This window comes from Falco punctatus, assembly GCF_963210335.1.
Source record: "Falco punctatus genome assembly, chromosome: Z".
Taxonomy (NCBI): domain Eukaryota; kingdom Metazoa; phylum Chordata; class Aves; order Falconiformes; family Falconidae; genus Falco; species Falco punctatus.
Window position 1 is genome coordinate 20688626 of NC_137586.1, and position 21172 is coordinate 20709797.

The following is a 21172-nucleotide window of genomic DNA, read 5'->3' on the forward strand; positions in this document are numbered from 1 at the left end:
CCTGGAGCTGGGTTTCTTTGCAGAGTGCACAAACCAGTTTACACCATGTGAACTGTCCCATGGGAGAAGATGGGTCTTCCCCAGACCCCTGTGCCTGTGTCCTCGCCAGGTCTTTTGGTCACTGCGGTCTGGCTTCTGGGGAGTGAAATACGTGTCCTGCAATTGATTTTTGACATTTAAACTCTTTTCTTTTTTTCCAACAAAGCACCTCGTTACATCAGATTAGTGAAAGGAAACAATTTGCCAGTTGGCCAGTTTTAGCATACACTGTATGCAGTCTTGAATAGTTCCCATAATATTAATGTATGGTGTCTTTGTCCTCAGGGCATTTGCTATTGCCAGATGTTTCTCCCTTCTCCTGCTGTGTGAAGCTCAAGATTGCAACATATGCTGCAAAACACATTCCTTTGTTTCCTAACTCCTGCACCCACATTTTCTCCTGATGTTAATCAGCATAACTAAAATCAGTCTAGGACAGATATTCAGCTCTTCTGGAGGTACTCTGCCACACACCTGGGTCTGTCTGATTGGTTGCTCCTAAAACCCTTGCAACAGGATAGATTTACGTGCAACTCTTCCTTCTCCTCCACAAGTATGCAAAGCAGCACTTGTGTCTTCAGAGTCAGGGATTTAGCAGATGGGGCAAAATCTGCTTAACGACAAAGACAAATAGAAGATAATGTGATGCAGGTGAGCATGGAAATAATGCATAAATTTTACTGTTGTAAAAGGACAAAATTAAAGCTGTATGCAACCATATTCAGTTCCTGAGTCTGCCACTGCCAAAGAGAAGTGAATTTCATACATTGAAGATACCTGAGCAGCAGGCACTGAACATCTGAGGTGGTGAGCATGCATGGTCTATGGGACCACAGATGGTCTTTGAGGAGACGTGCCCATGGAAGGGGTTACCACTGCCAGTGGCTCATCACTGCTCTTCTGTCCTGTGTTGCTACACAGCACCAGTGGCCTGTAGCACAGCTCGTGTGCTGCTGCGAGACCTCCTGCAGTGACCAGGAAAATCAGGTGGGCAGTCTGAGCAGCAGACATTGCTGCCAGGCCCGTTTTCTATCATACACACCCCTCCACCAACAGAAGACTGGAGGCAGCAACCCTGGGCTGGGTGCTCGTGTGTGTCTGGAAACAATCACCTCTGCTGTTCATGTTCACTAGAATGCCAGGAGCTGGCAGCATGAGTGGTGGCCCTAAAAATCTTAATTAGTTTTTCTTTAAAAGTAATGCTTTGCAAAGATTACAGCACTGACAGGGGAAAGTCAGTGGGGATCTGTGGTTGAGTTAGTCACTGGCTTGCTTCATGTGTGCCCTGTGGCTGAGGGCAGACATGTTTCAGCACTTACTTTCTTTTAAACATCAGATGAACACTGTATTTCTGGATTTTCTAATATTTTTACCTTTGAGAAACCAAAGCCTATTAAAGATACACTTTCTTCTGCTCTACAAGTGGTCCTAGCTATTTCAGTCCAGGAGGAAAAAAAATTGCTTTGAGAAAAGTAATGGTAACTCCTACTCAATGTCTGGTTTTCTTGCAAGTGGGGCTCTAAAGGCAAGTCCTAACTGTGGTCCCCTTCCTATCTGAAGAAGTATTTACTTTCTTAACCCAGGTGCTTCGTAATAGCAAACAATAGTTTGCTATTTCTTTTTTTCCCTTTTGAAGGGTATTAATAGTTTTCTGTTGCTAAATAAAAAGAGGGTTTTCAGTTCAGCAGACTGGCAAATGAGGCATTTTACCAATCTATATCCGTAATCGAAACAAACTGTGCAACACAGATCTCAGCAGCTCTTGTAATAGCTGTAACTGCTGCATTTTGCAAAGGAGTGATTTTGTTGGTACAATAACTTTTCATCATATCTTGAACACAGCCTGTAGGGTGATATAAGGACAGATAAAATAACACTTTATCTCTGCAAAGAGGGTAGCCAGGGCCCACAGAAAATCTATACAACTGAAGTTCCTTAAGACTCAAGGAAATTTTAGCCAGGTCTCTTTCCTGAAGGGAATTTTGGGGTGAAATACTTACTTACAAGTTGTATCATAAATATATAAGTAGCTCAAGATGTTAAATTATTTTATGGAGTCTTGATGTTTTTACAATGACATTTTATTTTAAGTAATGGGAATATTGGAAAAACACTGCTACAAAGTCTAGCCAGAATTTTAATGAATTTGTCTGAGCTGAGCTTGCATCTCTTTCATATTCATTTACAAGGGGTATCAGGACCATCTTCACTGAAGTAGTAGGAAGTCATGTACTTTCAAGTCCAGGAGGGCAGATGTCTAACCTATGGCTGGTTGTAAGCAGTTCCTGCTGAGGCTTACACTGCTGAGCATTCCCCTCCCAGGAAGATGCAAAAGGCCAAGGCGATGGGAGGCAGTGCATCCTCAGCATGTTTGGGGATGACACTCAGCTGGGGAGGGCCATGGGAGGCTCCGCAGGGGTGTCTGGACACAGAGAAGGAGGCAGCATTGTTTTTATCGTATTTGTTAAGTAAAGAAATGAAACTCCTTGACTTTATATTTTGTTGCTTACCCATGTGACTGGAAAACAACCCCCAAAAACATGATTTAAGAGACCAGTCACCACAGAGCAACAGAATACAACTCCTGAGTTCCAGTTACTTCTTGAAAGCTGATGTAATACAATTAAAAATAAATTAGCCCTGTGTTTGAATACCAATGAGGAAGGTATGTCCTCCCAGAAGATATTTAGGGAGGGAGAAATTGTTCATTGTGAATTATTTGCTTGATTCTATTTTGTATCTATGTGAAATTTGGGATCACAGGGAGCATGGAAACCAATACTTTAATCCAAAACTGATTTCTGTTACTGGCAAAAGCCTGTGTGACTGAAAAAACTTGGCATGAGGAAGGCACTTGAAAAAAAAAAAAAAGAGTTGATAGCAGAGTGATGAAGTCTCTCTTGTCCACCCTCATTGCGCTATGCAACCCCATTAATTCCAGTGACATAGCATGAGTAAAACACCCAGTACTGGATTCCTTTGACTTGCATAAGAACCATGCCATGCAGCAGGGAATGAAGAGGTCAGGAGTATTCCATTCCCCAAACTCCATCTTCACTGCATAATTGGCTATAGTTGTAATAGGGAATTATTTCTTACCTTCCTCAGGCTATTTTAAATGAAATGCTTTCACTATATCGGTATAACTATGTGCATGTGTACTCTTTTTTATTATAAAAGGAGATTTATGTGGATTTCAGTAATACTGGGTCCTTTTTTTCATCCACAATTCAATCAGCCTTGACCTCTCCTGTTCTGAAACAAAAATAGTGGCCCAAAGTGAATATTTAGTGGGTGAAAAAATGTTTCGATTTTCAGTTTGAAGGTGTGTGAAATCTGGCACAGGATCAGACAAGGGGTGTGACATACTGTGGTCCCTGTGATAAGTGGTACATTCTTCTGTGCATCCCCAGAGGTACTATGCTGTGCTGATTCTGGTTGCGGAGTTCTATAGACCTACCACGTTCTCTGAACACCACTCTTTATACAGTTTAAATTTTTGTCCAGGTTGAGATGAAGCATGCTATGTTAATTGAATTATCTTCAGCGAGCATTTGCTCCCCAGATGAACATGACTGACAGTAAATTCAAGTGTAATTGTTTCTTATTAATCAGCAAGTTTTGGTAAATAACCTGATTTTTTGCCAAATTGCCAAAAAGAAAATCTAGTTCAGAGCCACGCGCAACTGGGGTTTCCTTGCTTTACTCCTGATGTGTCCAAACTGGCCCATCAGCATTACAGTGACATGGGGCTGGCTCTCTGTGTTGCTGTAATGTCTACCGGGACCTGCAGGTAGGACATCCACCAGCAGATGCTGCCAAAGCGATTCGCGATGGGACTGTTACTCATAGCCACAGTCTGCTGGTGAGTTTGTCTACACCTGTCATGCTTTTGTTTGTTTGTTGCTTCTAAGCAATTTAACCATTAAGAAAATTACTAGCATATTCATGATAATTTAGAGAGCTGCATAGTAATTCTCATGTGCATAATCTAATTAATGATTTTTAAAATAGTTTTACTTTGTCCAACTAGGGAAGTTATTTTATATTGACTGAGATAAGCAATACAGAGCCACTGATCACAAGTTACTGCATTTTAAATAAACCTAGAAGTCCTTGGCTTTGTTTTGAAGAAATATTTCTTTGAACATTTCTTGCCAAAATAAGATGACAAGGGGTGTTTCTTCTTCCCAACTGCACCTCAGCTCCGATGTCCACAAAGGCTTCACCCTGCCCAGGAAGATGGTGCTTCAACAGTTCCTTTTTTATTTGCAGAGAAAATTGTTTAGCACAAACTTTCTGCTGTCTGTTCTCATTCGCTGGGTGAGGGGGAAGTGCTTTTTTGTCCTGTCAGACAGATCTTATCTTGAAGATCAGAGATGAACTTGTGTTTCTGCTGATTTTCCACTAGAGACCTCCATCAGCCCGATTAACTAGTTGTTTGGTAGTTATGATTACTGGGCGTTACTCAAACAGCTGAGGAGGATATGCCCTTGCCAGTTGGCCTCAGGGAAAAGGTGGAGTCCCAGGTCAAAGGAAAATGTTTCTGTGAACATTTTTTTTTCTCAGAGAAATTGAAGTTTATCCAAGCAGGTGTGTTGTGAGAACCTGAGGAGGAAGGAATTTTTATGCCTCAAAGCAATGGCATAGAGATGGCAAGAATGATAATCTAAAGTATGTCTGCCGTTTTCATAACGCGCCCATGGAGAACTTCAAAGAAGGCTTTGTCCTTCTGAAAAGACCAGCCCAAGTACATCCAGCCACCTTGCATGATGAGCATAAGTGCAAACACATTAAATTTCTGTAAACTGAAGGACATGGATATAACATTCCTGGTTTAGAAGAATCACAGCAATAACAGGGGGAGGATGGCTTCCAGTGGCTGAGGTCAGAGCAGGAGAAGCCTGGACTTCTTGGATTGTTTTGCTGGACTTGTTTGAGGGCGAAAACACTGCTTCCTCTGATGAAACAAAGCAACTAAGGGCTGTCAGGACTCAGTAAAAATTCTGTTTTAGGTTTTTGCAAGTGATTTATCCCTTGGGTTTAAATTTTTCATTTCTTGGGTACACACTGAAGAGTTAGAACAGCTTTGTGCTTTGTTTTGGCTTGAATCTGATCCACTATATTATCAACACCAGCACTTCCTGTGATTGAAATTATGTTTGCAACTTTCTCAACAACACTAGCATTACCTTTAAAACACATTCTGCAGTGTGATAATGAAACAAAACAACGGTTATCTTTTACAGTTCTTAATTCTCTTGAGTCAAAGTAGGTAGGAAGCTGAAAGTATCTGAAATGCACTTCAATAACCATATAAAGTTGTTAATGCAACTGTGGTTGCTGCTTTCTTGAAACCACTATTTGACCATTCTCCTAGGAGGCTAAAATGTAGTTAAATCAGAAAACTATAGCTAAAACAACTGATTTTGTTCAATATATTTCTGGAAGCTAACACACCACTCGCTGCAAGTAGACCTTATTGCAAAATGAGTGCAATTTTACTTGGATTTAAGTTTCATACAGCTCTCGCTGATAACATGCAGCACTATTCTACAAAAAAAAAAAAAAAAAAAAAAAAGACTGTATTTCCTTTTTTTTTTTTTTAAACTGCTGTGGTACAGTTAACTATACGCTTTATGCTGAGTAGGATGTAAGGATGAAGACAGTCTTTATATTTGCATTTGTGCACGGCTGTTGCTCAGCTGTGCTTTCAGGGACTCAATCAATGCTTACACTTAAATATGAGTTTCAGTGCAGAAAAGACACGATACAGTAGGAACCCAGGACAGGGACTTCTTTAGCCTCATCATCTCATAATACTGTCTGCTATTTGGACAGCTGTTTGTGTCTTCCACATCCTTTAAAAATCTTTCATGGCTTACCAATCAATAATGGTCTACTTAGTATATTACTGATCCTACCAGATAAAAATCACTCTTAGAAGTTGGTGAATTGGAAAAATATTTGTGCCTATTGCAACAAATAAAGTTATAAGGATGTATTTGAAAGCACAGCACTGAGTATAGGGAGAAGGCTATTGCAAGCAACTTTAAACATTTGGATGATGATGTACTTTAGCTAGATGTGCTAGGCTTGTGTCTAAGTGAAAAGGCAACTGGTAAAAACCCTCTAAAAATACATTTGTTTCATGGAATACTATATGATTTATTCTCAGAAGTTTTCATGATCTCAGAATGTGAAGGATGAGCAAATATGAGAAACCAGGCTATTTTGGTTGTAATTGAAGTTTTTTGCTGTGTTTTGCTTAAAAGGGAGAGTGGGCTCTTGACCACTACAATGTCTTTTTGGAGTGAATGTGTATATGTGTTTCAATATCATTTGTTAACTTTGGTCTGTCTCAAAAGGGATTTAAAAAATCATCTTGCTTAAAAGACATATAGTAGCCTGAGGACCACGAAATAATTTGGTGGGCTCATTGTCAGGAATTTTTGGCTGCTCTTGGCAGTAATTAGAACTTCTCTCAAGGCTATTTTAAAATACAGGATTTTAAAATATAGGGATCCAGGAAGTCTGTGTGCATTGCAGGTAACGAGCAGGTACACACATGGTCTAGCAATGCTCAGCCAAGCTTTTATCAGGTTCTTGAGTGCTACGTTTCCTGACCCTCTGCTGTTCAAGTTGTCTTCCAAGAGTGTCTGCAAGGGCCAGAACATACATCTTTTTGCCTTACACTGATTTTTGTGGGAACTGCAGGTAATCAGTGTGTGCCAGTCAGAGCTTTATCACCTCTGTGAGGCTGTTGATTGCAAAGAGTGTAACATTTCGCTGTCTTGGGAACCATTACTGGCTTTGGGAGAGACTAAGACATCAGCAGAACAATAACAAAGACAAGCAGTCAGTGTAAACTTTAAATTGCAAATTAAGTTAATCTGGCAGTCTACATCTAGTCCTTGGGAGAGATGAATATTAAAACCCATGAATCACGGCAGAAGTCCTGCTGTCCTACTAACAGTGAAACAGGAATGATGCCAAGAACATGGCTGACAAAACCTCTCAAAGGGATCAGCTCTTCTTAAAATGCTAGCACTTTGGGGACCTACCAAAATAATTATACATGCATATGATGTGCACAGACCTGGCTGAGATACATAACTTATGAAATAAACACAACTGGGAAGCAGACAGAGACTCAGACTCCTGAAGTTCTTCCTTCCCCTTATTTTAATGCTATTTTGTGTGGGAGACTTAGAAGTTTTGTAACTACTGTGGCATATTGCATGAGGCAGATGCCAATAGCATGGCCCTGTTTGGTTTGGTCAGTTAAACTGCACACTTAATATTGCTTGCAATTTTGCTCTCTTACACCCTCATAGCAGTGGCAGAAAGCTCTTACTTCAAATTACTTTGAAATCTGCAGTTAAGATTGCAGTCAGTGATACAGGCTATGATAATAATAGGAAAAGGGATGTTTACTGTAGGTTATCAGCCACCTTCATCTTGGCCAAAAAGTTGGACAGGGTGCCAGCAGTGCCACCAGTTCACACAGGAGCTCCTGCCCATTTGAGCTGGTGGGCAGACAGCCAGTGAGGCAGCCTTTGTCTTAGCGAGGGAGGGTGATCTGGAAAAATTGCTTAAGCAGGCTACACGTCAGATAGCATTTTTCTTAGAATTGGTGAATGCACTGAATTAACCAAATAATTTCAAAAGCACATGTAAACCTCCATGGAGTGGTGGAAGTGCTAGCAGAAGGTGTATTGTATTATGGACTGTAGTCCTGAGAAATGCAGCCAGATTTGTGGGCCGACCCACTCTTAGTGGACAAGGAATGTAAAATGTCAGTCAGCATCATGGTTTTCGTTGTACCCATGGTGTCTGGCACAGCAGCACTGTCATTTTAACATCTGAGGTATCAGTGGGCAGCCACTGGTTATCAGCCCCTGAATGTGTTTTTCAGACTTTTACCTTGGGGCTGTTTACACAACCTTGTGCTGCCACATCTGGGGCTCCTGGCTGCTTTTGGAGCTCCTGACAGAATGGACATATCTGTGAATGATGAGCTTTGAGGAGACTTGGTACTATGCCATGTCTAACATGCCACCTTGTCTGGCATCAAGTACGAGCACAATGTCAGGGCTAAAGGTTAAAATTGTTTGATAAAGAGCTGGAGATTGCAAAACGTTACTAAGCACCCTACTTTCTCCTGGCTGCCAACCTGAGTTGATTGTTAAGGTTCTCAAATGAGTTATTTAGACCCTCACCAAACTCTAACTTGTCTAAACCTTTTATATAAAATGTCCTAGGAGTACTAGTGGTAGGGAAAATTGTGGTACTCTGACCCTATTTCCATTTTAATTTTGTTTAGGAAAATGTAGCAAGTCTTTCAAAGGCGGTGTGTAACAAAGGTCTTTTTTTTTGGTTTGTTTAAATTATTTGCAGGGTTTATTTCTTTTAATAGGAAAAGTATCAAACTGCTGAGACCTGTTAGCTGCTCTACACAATGCAAAGGGATTAGGAGAGGGAAACGGTTACAAATGAAGCCAGACAGAGCAGTCTCCTAAGGACTGAGCCCTGGAGGCTGTGCCATTACCAGGTAGTATGACTACCTCCTGTTTCCTAGTCTTTTCTGAAGAAATCAAGAAAACAGAAAAAATATTGTTTTGACCTCTCCAAAGATCTAATGGAGAATGTGAGGTGGGCTTAATTTGTTGTCCTGCAGTTATACATTCCTGTCTGTCTTCTGCTCAGTGACGCTAAGACTCAGAAAACCCACCTATTTTCTATCGTTTCCTTTTTAACTTCCTTCTGGTGTTCTTCTCTGTGAAAACGAATGTTAAAGACCTTGCGTTTTTAAAATCAGGTCTCTCTAGCCTTGCCTCTGGAGAGTTCTCAGGCTTTTCACTTCCCATATAAACAGTTTTTCAGCTTCACTTGAACATAAGTTTGGTATTTCAGTACTTGCATGTTTAGTATAGTGTTATAACTTGATGGCACATAAAGGATATGCAGTGTACTGTTCAGTATAACTACAGATTTTTTTTTCTGAAAATTGCATTCCTAGGTTACTCCAAACTATCACAATATTCCATTCCTTCTAATAAAACATAGAATGGTTTGGGTTAGAAAGGACCTTAAAGATCTTCTAGTTCAAACCCCCTGCCGTGGGCAGGGACACCTTCCACCAGACCAGGATCCTCAAACCCCATTCAACATGCCCTTCAACACTCCCAGGGATGGGACATCCACAGCTTCTCTGGGAAACCTGTTCCACTGTCTCATCACTCTCATAGTGAAGAATTTCTTCCCAACATCTAATTTAAATCCACCCTCTCTCACTTCAAAGCCGTTGCCCCTCATCGTGTTGCTGCAGGCCCTACTAAAAAGTCTGTCCCCATTTTTCTTATAAGCCCCTTTAGGCACTGGAAGGCCGCTATAGGGTCTCCCTTCTCTTCTCCACGCTGGACAACCCCAACGCTCTGAGCCTGTCCTCATAGAGGAGGTGGTCAGTCCCTCTGATCATCTTCATGGCCCTCCCCTGGACTCGGTCCAACGGGTCCACGTCTGTCTTATGCTGAGGGCCCCAGAGCTGAACACAGTACTCCAAGTGAGGTTTCACAAGAGGAGAGGAGAGGGGCAGAATCACCTCCCATGACCTGCTGGCCACGCTTCTTTTGATGCAGCCCAGGATTTGGTTGGCTTTCTGGGCTGCAGGTGCACATTGTTGGGCCATGTCGAGCTTCTCATTCACCAACACCCAAAGTCTTTCTCCTCAGGGCTGCTCTTAATCCATTCTCTACCCCAACAGTATTTGTGATTGGGATTGCCCTGACCTAAATGCAGGACCCTGGAATTGTTGAACATCATGAAGTTTGCACAGACCCACCTTTCAAACCTGTCAAGGTCGCTCTGGATGGCATCCCTTCCAAATGTGGTATCTAAATTTCACTGCAATTCGAATGTTTTCACACTGAGCAACGAATCCTATTCAGTAATAAGTGTTTTCTAACATGAGAATTAGCTCACCACTTTGCACAAATCTTCAAAGAAGACAACACAACATTTTAAATGAAAATGTAAATGATCAGGAGAAGTATGGTTTATTTTTTCACAGCTTAAGTGTGTTTTATAAAAAAAATATTAAACGACATAAATCTTTCCATACTTATTCAATATTCTAGTAAAAGACAGGTTTTAGAAATAAAGAAAATAATTTTCAACATTGAAGAAAGAAGCTTTATATAATATATTAGCGTGGACATGTATTATTTTCAAAAAGTGAGGTGATGCTGATTGAATGTCAAGTATCTTCTTGCTTAGGTGTTTTACTTTAGATTTTGAGTAATTTTGAAAAGTCAGGATCCAAACAGGTATGTGTCTAACCAGAAGTAAAATGTGCCATTTACAGAAGGAATCATTCTTCAGTCTCACTTAGGTCCATCAAATGTTGCAAAGCACAAGGAAGAAAACCTTTAGATGATGGAGCTGTCATGTCTAAGTATTGCTTTCTTCCAGAAATGGAGGCCATCTATATTTTCAACCAATTACTGAAGTGCTGTGAAATTAAAAGTTTCAAGTACTTTTTGAAAACCTACCATTGTGATCACATTTGTTTTCTGATAATACCTTTTAGTTGTACTGTGGTGTTTTCCTTCCCATGCTAAAACTCTGAGAAATAACTTTGTAGAAGTTATATTACCAAACAATGCCACTTCTATATGCAGGAATTTCTGAAAGAAACACACTGCCTGTTTATTTGGTGTATGGCAGGCCCATGTTCACTGCTGAGAGGCATTCCATAATTGGCACTGTCCTTTGGAGAAGTGGGAAGTCAGAAAAGTCCATAACCCACTTTTGCTTAAGTGTCATCCCTTTGAATGCTTATTTTCACTAGAATAAATGAATAGGTAGAATGAAAGAAGGAATGTTATCATCTGACTTATTTAGTATTTTAAAGTGTACAAGTTAAAATAATCAGTTTAGCCTTAACCAGAAGTATTGTTATTTCCCATTCTGCTAATGAAACAAATACTGAAAAAACGTGAATAAAATATTAAATTATTTCCTCATAAGTTTGAATTTATTTTTTTTGTCTCATTCCCCACTCTTATTGATACCTGAAGAGTTTCTTACAATCCAAGAATGCATTCTTGATTAATTAAAAATAAAGTCCATTTTCATGCTGAAGTTTTTCCAATAAACTCTCCAAAAAGTATCAGTTTTGCACAAAATGGTGCATTTAGGGTCAGTGACATCATTACCTGAGTAAGTAGAATAATATAGGGCTAACAGCTGCAATCAATGTTGAATTGAAGCTTTTATCTGAGTAGGAACTACTGCCAATCTAACTTGCCATGGATTTTGTTCATTTGCCTTGCTCCAGCACTGCTTCTGTGTGCTTGGAGTCTTTCAGAGTAATACACAGGATTAGTTCCCTGGAAGAACGTCCTTGCTGTTGTCTGAAGTGAAGAAATTCTGACATTGTTGCATGGCTAACTGCCTGCAGGACCTCAGTGTAGGAAGGATTTTGGAAAGCAAAGTTCATTATAAAATCAATTATATTTTTTATTTCATCCTTTCTTTCATAAAAACTACTATGGAGAACAAAAGAGTTATTATTTTTAGAATAGTGAAACAACCATAAGAGCTATTGATCAGTCTTGCTCTTTCTTTGTGTCTCTCATACCAGCTAATAATGGATCTCTCTGGCTCAAGAGCTTTCTTGGTGTTGTGTCTGATTAAATATTTAAGCATAAAAATCCAAGACTCACTGAATTGAATGGAAGTTTGCTCATTTACTTCACTTACGCATTTCCAGTGATTTATAAACCTTCAGAGAGGAGTTCAGGTAGAAAGCACCTGTCTGTCCAAGACCACCACCTAAGCTCAGCCATGAAAGTGTCTCTTCTTCGACTCCTGTGCCTTCATGAAGTGGGCTCCTTGCAGCATGCATCCATGCTGGCTATGGGACAGGGGACTTCTGCCTTCCTACTGCTGTGCAACTCAAAGAACAAATCTAACCACAGCCACATATTTCCGACTGCTGGTGTGTCTCAGCACACTGCTCACCACAGGGTGTATGTTACAGCAAGAAAATAATGACTGCTCATGACGGTGTGACCCAAGCAACTGCATCCACAGCGGTTGTGGAATACCTTTGTGCTTGCACAATATGTGCAAAAGATGAAAAGGTGGTAATTTTAGTATATTTGGATGGTATAATATATGTTCCTACCAGCATGCGCATGAAGGTATAGGTAGTTCAGGAGAAATAGCACAGTCTACAGATTGCATTATTTTGCAAGTGTGGGGTGACCAATATTTGTTCTGTAGCATTCACAGGAGCAACCAGCCCATCCAGGGCCAGGTGGGGTGCCTGACTGCTGTCTGAGACCCCCATAATATGAGTAGGAGAACTTACAGAACTCACGCAAATAAGTTGCTAGTTTTGTTGCCAAGTTGCTCAACATTGGTCTGTAATGTTTTGATCCTGGAAGAGCAGCTATCAGGGTAATGATGGAGGAGATGTAATAAAAACTTCCATGGTTAATAACCTGGGTATCACACTGCTGAAAATAAGAGCTGGTTTTCAGGCTTTGCTGTTCTCAGAACATCGACAATACCAAAGAGATTGATGGTGCCTATTCTTACAGTTCTCTTGAAATAGCCTGCCAGAATGTTCTCATGCAGGAGGTGGTCAGTCCCAAAGACAGATTGATTGACATAGGGCAGCACGCCACAGGACCCTGATTGAATGAGGCACTGATCTGCCTGGACTAGACAGAACTTTATTCTCACCTGACAACTTGTTTGCTGAAGGAATATGTCTTTTGTCATTTGGGGACTCTGTCCTCTTTTTCTGCTGCTTCTGAAGCCAACGCTAGGCAGGCAGCTTCACTCACAGAAATTGCAGTGTGACTGATGGCAGGATGCATCCTACAGATCAAAGTTGGGGATATGCAGCTCTGATCCTGTGCAGTGGCGTTTGGACACAGAGGACCTTACTTGACTCTCACAATTGGAGATAACTCTCAAAGCAGTCTGGCTGATGTTTAAGGAAGGGCAGGGAAATTGCTGATCTGCATGTGTTCCCATTTATTTCACTTGTGGCAATTCCCATGATGTTTACCTGTCAGTTCCTGTGTTGAGCTATGGATTGGAAGAAACCTTATAACGTGTTGGCTCACATATTTTGCTCCTGATTTTTATAGATTGTGCTGCATGAAGTTTTGATGTTTCTTCTGAATTAAGTATTGATTTGTATATAGCTTTCTCTACTTCCTAGCTTGAGTTGGTAGACAGTCTTGATGATTTATTTTAGAAATATTTCAATAAAATCTTTCTGTGTGGTGGCATTTCCAGTTCATTCCAGCTGGGCTGGCAGTCATCAGGTTTTTAACCAGCACAGAGCACTACACAATCGCAAACCTCTGCAATGTAAAACTTCACAAGGTCATGGTCAGAGCTGCCACGTGATAACAATAAGTGAAGGTTTTGGTCTTTTAACAGCATGGGAACAAATATCAGTGTGCACTTCAAAACTACGCTTTATTTGCAAAAGGGTCTTTGGCTTTTAGGTGCAGTTTGAAACACATTAACAGGTATCAGGCAGTACCAGTGACAGATATCTGCAGCTTGTGCTCTTCCTTCTGGCCTCCTTTTCCCTACGTCTCTCTGCCTGTGCAGGCAGCAGCATGTGGGAGGAAAAGAATTTGCCTTGACCCAGGTCCTGAGCTGTTCACAGCCCATCATTTCCACTTCTTGCTCTGTCTGCAGGTTGTGGTTGCTCTTGGAGAAAAGTGGAGGTCCTGGACTTCTGATTAAATATTTGGAGCAACAATTGCAAGAGAAAAGCACATGCAATTTTTCACTGAACACTGTGGAAGTCTGGAGCCAACGGTGAGGAAAACATGGAATCAATATGGAACAACCACAAGGAAGGAAAGTGTTCTGCCTTGCCCGGAGATATAGGACAAAAAAAATGCATCTTTAATGCAAATGAAAGTTTCTGATGAGATCAAATGAACCTTGTGTGCTCTTGATTCTTGTGAAGCTGATATTTGGTTAATTCATAAAAATCTTTGAAAACAGACTAATCAGAAAATGAATTGAAACCTTTTAGTGGTTGAAAATGTCCATTTATTCCTTTGCTTTTTATTCTAACAAAGAACTTGGACAATTTCTATCTACCTGGGGAATATTATTTCCACCATGTCACATCCTTTACTGTAAAAGTATTTTTTTCTGTTCTTTTCATAAAAAAATGGACGTGGTTTTGCTAGTGATGTATTTGGCGTAAGTTTCCCTTCCTCATAGGGAAATTTGAATCTTGTAAAAGAACACATGTGAAAGTTTTATGTTGCTCCAAATAGTTTAATGTTTTGTACAAAAAAGTTTTTATAGACCACATCACACCAGCCTTTTTCAGCATGCTTTCTGCTCCAATGCCTGAATGGGCATACCTTAAGGTTTTCTTTTCATGCCTTCTTTTGTTAAAGAATGCTTAAAGCCATACAGCTTCCTCCCCCTATGTTTCTTATTAAATGTGAAAAGGACTGCTCTGGCAGAAAGCCACAGCAAGATATTTTGCCATCTGGAGCAGAATGTGGAGATGAACCCTCCCCCTCAATCTCCTCCAACCCTGCAACCTCCTCATTTATCCATCCTCAGAAGGTTTCTGTTGAATACAAATCTACACAGGGAATCACACATGCCTGGCCTTCTAATGGAAATGCTTATAAAAAATGAAACAATTTTGTCAAACCACGGGTCACCTTTTGTGATAACCAAAGATATTCAAGTTTTATTTAGATTATTCTTTACAGTCTCAAAGGGGATCAGAAATACCTATTCATATGTTGATGTGGGAAAGTATAAGTAGTATAAAGTAGGTTTAAAATGGCACAAGGACAAAAATAGAACAAGAACAAAAGGTCTATCACAGGTAGGAGAAGGAAGAGGCATGAAGGAAAATCCAAGAGGGTGTCATAGCTTCTTTAATGAACAACTGAAAACCAGGTTATTAGGAGAAATGGTGCATGAAACGCCTGGCAACACTGCAGTGAAGTTCATGTCTCTTTCTTCCTTGGTTTAACAGTAATAAAGCAGGAGAGGACAGAAAAGCTTGACCACTGATCTTATGGAGGCTTGTCTCCCCTCTGGTCCTGCGTGGCAGCAACGATGGATGGTGCCAACGGATGGGTTAATGGGAGGCCCTGCCGGTACCCCCAGCACCCAGCACCCTCGTCCATTGTGGTGCTTCCCAGAGGTGCCTGGTTTATGTGGATGTGTGTGTCTACAGGTGATGAGCTGGGCAGCCTTGTCCCAAAAGAGGGAATGTGAGAGTGGGGTGCTGCCTGAGCAATTGCTGAAGACTTCTCACAGCCTCTCCACCATTTCCTGGCCTGATGATTAGATGTGATATTGAGGGAAGAGTCTTTGGTATCTTTTAGGAAGAAAAGGACCTTTTAGATTCAGGTAAGTTCGTCTGTCTTGTAGGTAACTACAGGAGGTCTTATAGCAAGGGAGACTGCACGTGTAGTGTGGCCCATGAGTTTTGTTTCTTTTTCTACAGCTTGTAATATAATATAAGGTTATAAAATTAAAATTAAAACCAGTCTATATATTTATTTTCTATCACTTGGAAAATGTCCTCATAATAGTGTAATTTTTAGCAGTCTTCTTATTGCTTCATAATACAATTTCCCTGGCATTGTGATCCTGCCATATATGCTTGGTGTGATTTATTATTGTGCACTAACAGTCCAGCACTCTAAAAAAAATCTAGGAAAGTCTGAAATTCTAAAAAACACTCTCATTTTCAAGTTGATAAATGCAATTATATGTGTGGTGGAGAAACTGGCTGAGCTGCTGTTATCTGAATACACTTGGTAGATGTGACTCTGCAGGCTGGGTCTTTCCTGGTGGCACAGAATTGATTATTTAGAAGGAAATCAGGTGTGCATTTCTGGCTTCAGCACTTTGTGTACAGAAAGAGCTTGCTGTTGGATTCACACCAGTAGTTCATTGTGGAACCTTTGATGAACCCAGCAAACTGTATCAGGGACATGTTTAAAGGAAAAAACTTTCATAGCCACATTCAGCACTTATTTTCACTTTCTACAAGTCCTCTGAAGTATTCACATTGTGTATGAGTATGAAACATAAATTAGGCTTCTGTTTGATAAAGTAATGAGCAAACTTCAAAGTTTGAAGAGTTCACCCCAGTTCAGGCAAGTGCTGAAAAATCCAAAGGTTTGCTTAGATCTTCTCTCAGCAGGCCTGGGGTTGAACGGGGAATGCAAAAGAACCTACTTTCTTTCCCTCCTGAGATTTTATATACGCTCTCTTCTCAGCTGCTCTGGGTACAGGAAGTGCTGAAGCACTCAGAAAAGAAAATCAGCTTTAAAGTACTGAATCTGACTTTGTCAAACATCAGGAAAGGTTATTGGCTTTCAAGTGGTCATTTGAATCTGTTTATCTGACCCTAATAAATATTCTGCGTGACTGCCTTTGTGATGTTTCCAGAAGGCCTTCTCCTTTTTTCAAGAGGACGTGACAGTGGAGAAATGATACCTTTTCTGGATACTAAGGAAGGCTTGCTTTACCTGTGTTTCTTGTTCTTTGCCTTTTGGCGGTACCACTGCAGCAGTGTCAGGGCTCCCACAGGGCAGCTCGGTGCCCCACCGAGGGCATCCCCAGCCCCGCATCCCCAGCCCTGGCCTGAGCTATGTTCTAGGTGTGCCTGCTCCCAGGCCTGGTCCCTGCTGCTCCCACACTGTTGTTGGGATCCCCTTGACTGGTAGCAGACCTTCCTTGATGCCTCATTGCCTTGCACTTGCCCTCTGCTCCCAGCTCACCCGCCCTGGTGGAGCAGCCAGGAAAATCTGTGGACCTCATGAGTATGTTGAGCTCTGCTGCTAACCTTGCTGCTTCTGCTGCTGCTGCAGCTGCTGTGTGTTTTCTTGGTTGGGGTGAGCTTTCAAGACCAGCAAAGTCAACAAATATTGCCAAGTTCTTTCAGCTTTTCAAGTGAGACATCTTGTATTATCTTGTAGCAAATAATCTCAGTGGACTCTCTGATTTGTTTGCCATATAGGTCTTTGTATTTTAACTCTGTAGCTGTGTTTGGTCTGTTGTGGTTTTTTTGGTTTGGTTTTGTATGTGTTTTTTTTGGTTTTTTTTTTTGGTTTTTTTTTTTACTGTGAGCATGGACTGAATCCTTAAACACAGGCTAAAATGGAAGAAGCAAAACCAGTACCTTCATTTCCTCACAAAATATAAATTTAGCTGAGAAACTGATTAGTTTGGTATGAGGTGATTCCCTGAAAAGAGAAAAGAATCCATTCCCTAGATGTAGTGATGCAGCATTAACAGTTTTAAATAGTGAAATTATTACCTCTTTGGCACTCATCAGTCAGCACAATGTTTTTAGGAAAACTTTTTCTCATAGTTGGTCTGATTTCACTCTCATAACGTCATCTTCTTGCACAGATGTGTGTAACCCTCATATTGGGGGGTTAATTAGTAAGGCCTCGCTCTTCTGTGAATACCACTTCCTTATACATGTTTGTGTTTGCACAATTCAAATATTCATAAACAGAATAATTATATACATATAATACATACATATGTTATTATACAAACATTATAATTAATTTCCGCCTTACTTTCTAGTGAGTTCATCAGTGCCAGGTGATGAAGTCAAGCTATGAGGAAGACCCTGATTTTGAAAAACATCTTTTCCTGTTATGCAATAAAGAACTTGAGAAAATATGGCAAATTCAAATATAAGAAACTCATATGGAGAACAACAGGCTGTTCAGCCCTAAGCTGCACTGGCATCTTTTTGCCAAGGTCACAGGGAAAAAAACCCAATGTAGCTGGCTTTCTAGCATCATGCTACGTCTTCTTTGTGGGTTGCTGTTCTAAAGGTAAACTGGATTTACTTCAGCTCACCCCTGCCGAAAGACTCTGCCCCTTTTTTACACAATATTTCACAGACCATTAGAAAATAAGAGCAGAAGGAGCCTGAGAATTCATCCTCTGCCCCTCAGTGGGCCCATTATATATCCTGAGAGGCATCTTTCCAACCTGGTCTTAAAGATGCTGCTTGATCCCTACCAGAGACCCTAATCACTGTAGGTCCTTTGCATTGCATTCGTGCTCAGGTGCTTGACACTTGCTGCCAAGTGTCTTATATGAAAGTCACCGATAGCTTTAGGCTTAATCCTTTCCGCTAATGAGCAGGTTGTAGATGGGAATAATAACAATCCCTGCAATATTGGGTGGATGCAGTAGTAAGACTTAAGAGAAAAAGGATCTGAAACATGTTTTACAGAATCCATGTCTGGATCACTAAGACACCTTTTGTATCTTTTCTGTGTTTTTTTCTATCAATGTAATAACTGTTATCTCAGTGGAAGAGAGCATAATCAAATACTGTTTTCCTGGCAGATTCAGCAATATTTTACACACTGTCCTGAATTTTAAGTCTGCAGAAAATATCTGTGTGACTTTGTTATTTCCTTATTTTGTTAAATAATCAGATTTTTCTTCCATATTTTTTCTTCCATATTTTTTCTTCCATATTTTTTCTTTACAAAGCGATTTGAATTATTTTTAAAGTCTTATCATAAGTGCTAATGATGTATCTTTCCTTTCAGTAAATTTGTGTGTGTCTGTAAAACAAGTGTTCCAGTGACAAGAGTTTTCCTGCTGGCTTCCCATGATGTAGAATGGACTGTAAACGCTGTCACTGATCATTTCTTTCCACTTCTGTGAGGGGATAGCAGGCTCTGTAGCAAATTGTGCTGTCTGAATTCAGGGAAGTTTAAAGCAAACGAATCCAATTGTTTGCAATGGAAATGCAACAAGTGAATACTAAGATCTACAGCTTTTTTAAGGTTGCAACATCTTGTTTTTATAAGGAAGTTCAGCTTGTGCATATCCAAACATGAAGTAGATTAACTGAGAGTGAAAAACGTAGCGTCTGTTTTAGCAGTGGACATGTATACACATTTTCTAGTTCATATTTTAAGAAAATTGGACTCCCAACCTCATCGGGTTCCTGTGTTCCTCTGTAACGCTCTTCCTTGCATTGAGTATTAATAGTGAGAGAGGATATATATATGACCGGTCTGTAAGGGTAGGAGATTTGAGTAATAGTATGACCTAGCTGAATCATCAACCTCATATATTCCTGTATCCTTCCTTTTATTCAAAGTTATTCTTTTGAGCTTTATTCCACTGTGTTGTTTTCAACAATTCTCATTGATGAAAATAGTGGTTCATCAGGTGAAGAACTGGGGGTGGCTGTGATTTTAAAAAGTCAAGTCAGATCCAAGTAATTTGAAATTTGAGAGTGTGAGAGCTGAGACTGCTCTGTAGAATCACTGAACATGACCCAGGAGGTTTGAAGTTTTTTAGCTGATGGGACCTTAATAGAAAATTTTGTATCAGACATTTGTGTGAACGTATGTGTACATAGGAGGTTTAAAGTGAAAAATGTAATACAAAACAAGGTCATTATTTCTTACAGTGATAATTATTTATTATTCAAATTAATTATTAATCACCAAGAAAACGTTAACAACATGAGAATACTTAGTTGTGATACTTTGTAAAATGGAAAAAAAATAAGCTACTATGTAAAATACCTTTATGCGCACACTTCTGTGAGCTTAAAGTCACAGACATCTCCACTACGGGCTTCTACTTGAGCACACAAAGGCACAAGTAGACTGTAACACATTTAATAATCAGTTTTAAATAGCATCTGTGGGAACATGTTTCATTTTTGAGTTTTCATTCATCATCCACAAGCTTGCAGTGGTGCGTGTGTATGCACCAGTGTAGCACTGTGGTTGAGGGCGAGAAGGGCAAAGGCAAGAGAAAGTTTCAAAGTCCTTTACAAGAGTATGGTTATTTTCCCACCACTTTGTAACAAATAAGTAGTCTTATCTTATTAGTTTTATTTTCATAATGAATAACCTATACTGTCCTTGTTTTGTTTTCTTAAGTCTCTGTTGTGTTGTGCTGACACTTCATGCCACTGTTAGGACAGAAACACAAAGAAAAGGCTTAAAGAACTTGCAAAATTCTGATGGAAACAGACTCCCAGTATACCTAAGTTATGAGCCTCTCATTTGACCTCAAGGTTAAGTCCCTGTTCTGGTCTGGTCTCCTTAAGTACCAATTCTGGTCATGTTCTTAAAAGTCTGAACTCAGATGTACTCTGCTGGAATCAATAGAAACACTTTCACTTCAGATTGGCATAAATGCTCATGTTTAATATCTGCTGTGTTTTATATTCCATTCATTTCACATTTTCCCTTTGAGGAAAAATGAATCCCTTTCCTTTTCTTCCAGTTAATGAGTTTATTTTAATAGTAAGAATATGAAAAGTAATGAAGCTCTTCTATTTTCTGCAGAATAATTAAAGATTCACTGGGGAGAGGGAAGCATTGTGGAGCCCACTGGTTAGCAGACTCACAAAGAAAATTAAACCCCAGAGTTTTAACCTCTAGTCCAATTAATATTTATATATGTTACGACAAAAGGAACAATTCCCATTGGAAAAGCCCTATTTTAGATTATTCATTAGTTTTGCATAGCTGTGAAGTCCCAGCAGTTATATGAGCTATTCGGACCTGAAGTCTCTTTCCCTCAGATGAGTAAATCCACTTTGGATTAAATAGTTTAGGTAAGAGGACTGCAGCAGGTACACCCTTTTGCCCTGTTTTACCAGGCCAAGTCGTGGACAGCTTTGTAACATGGGGACAGCAGGGCTGTGTTGGCTGTGCTGGTGCTTTGAGCCCCGCTGATCCTCACATCCCATGGTTTTTCTGGCTGTTCATTGATGCTGAGCAGGGCCCCAGGGAAAGCCCCTGGCCCTCTCCTTGGATTGGTTTGATGGCAGAATTAATCATGGCGAAGTCTGGAGCAGCTCTGGTGAACTGGTTCCCAGGCAAAGACCTCCCCTCAGTTTTAGACTGGTCTTGCTTCCTAACCTTTCTCTGCAGATATCCTTCAGCCAAACACCACACACAGCTGGACAGGGAAAGCAGGAATGCCCACTCTGCTGCTTTCTTACTCATCCTTCAGAGACTTACAGAAGTGTATAAGGAAGCAAAGGGGTGATCTGTGTATCATTTAAATATATGCCTTGATTTTC

At 40.3% G+C, this 21172-nt stretch overlaps 1 long non-coding RNA gene across 1 annotated transcript in view; it reads left to right on the forward strand.

The window, feature by feature from the left end:
- LOC308056958 overlaps positions 1-18574 on the forward strand; it is a 68635-nt gene extending 50061 nt beyond the window's left edge. Inside the window, exon 3 of the long non-coding RNA XR_013925040.1 lies at positions 325-18574. This is a non-coding gene — a long non-coding RNA (uncharacterized lncRNA). The remainder of the gene's footprint in view (positions 1-324) is intronic.
- The last annotated feature ends 2598 nt before the right edge of the window (positions 18575-21172 follow it).